This window comes from Halyomorpha halys, unplaced genomic scaffold (assembly GCF_000696795.3).
Source record: "Halyomorpha halys isolate HHAL.00 unplaced genomic scaffold, Hhal_1.1 Scaffold73.1, whole genome shotgun sequence".
Classification (NCBI taxonomy): Eukaryota; Metazoa; Arthropoda; class Insecta; order Hemiptera; family Pentatomidae; genus Halyomorpha; species Halyomorpha halys.
Window position 1 is genome coordinate 108,975 of NW_027104949.1, and position 1,513 is coordinate 110,487.

A 1,513-nucleotide genomic window follows, 5' to 3' on the forward strand; every position below is an offset into this window, starting at 1 on the left:
TTAATTATTGTTGTTTATTTTTTTATCTTTTCAAATTTATTATTTTCATTATATTTTATGGTAATTTATAATTACATTTTTATTTTGTAATGTATTTTACTCGAAAACTCTAAAGCCTAATTTTGACGCCTGTAATATTATTATAAAGGTACTAGTACCATAATAAATAAAGAATATTATTATATGTTAAAATCTACGAAACCTTTCAAACGCAAAATAAAAACAAGAACTATTTTTGTCACTCGTTCCACTATTCAAACAAATTATCGATATATTGATAAAATAAAGATTTGATGCTTGCCGAACTTATTAAAATGAATAAAAATTTAAAACTAAAAAAGACTGCGATTATATATAATTAAATAAATAAATACATTTGAATTCCTATTTGATTGGTTCTTCTCTATATATAACGAGAAAAATTCAATGATGAATTCATCAGTAGTAAATGCATAAAATCAAACTAGATGTAATGTAAATCAATAGATTACAAAAAGAATCATCGATAAAGAGCCGGAGAAGAATTGAGAATGCCGTTTTATTGTAAATTTTATCGGTTTCCCTGCAAGGCTAACGAATCCATTCTCAAACAGTTGCATTTGAAATTCATAGATTCAGTCCAGTAAATGCAGCCCACGCAGCAGTTCCCAACTTATCCTCTTTCCGCTCCTTTACTCCTCCATTCACTAACACATTTATCAAAATGCTCCAGTTTTCCTATTGAATATATGGATGCTAGTTTGTTAAAATACAATTATTGAATACAATATACATGCAGTCTACGTTTTATATCTTCCTGTTTTTAATAGTTTTTACAGTAATTCGTTAATGAATTTCTGCAATATTTTATATCAAATCAAGCTAGAAGAGCTCAAAGCGATCGATTAAATTAAATAAAAGTAGATTTGACTGATTGAGAAATAAAAGGATAAGAAAAGACGCAGATGAGGTATAAATAATTTAAAATATACATAAATAAACAAGTAAACTGGTTCGGCAATGTGCAAAGAATGCCGATTTATAGATTTCCAGAACATACATACAAAGCGAACATTTAGGGTAAATTACCACACGGATGACCGAGGAATTAGTGGAAGGATCTCATATTGGATCTGGCAAGGAATGGAGAAGAACGAAACGAACAATAAGAGCCCGAGGACGAAAAATTCAATTATGTCACCTCTATGTTTTATTACTTAAATAAAAACTATTTACTATATATATGAAGAAAAAACTAAGGATAAATGACCACGTGGATGACCGAGGAATAAGTGGGAGGACCTCATATCGGATCTGGCAAGGAACGGTAAAGAACAAAACTAAAAATTCAATTATGTCACCTCTATGTTTATTACTTTAATAAAAACTATTTACTATATGTATGAAGAAAAAATTAAGGATAAATGACCACACGGATAACCGAGGAATAAGTGGGAGGACCTCATATCGGATCTGGCAAGGAACGGTAAAGAACAAAACTAAAAATTCAATTATGTCACCTCTATGTTTATTA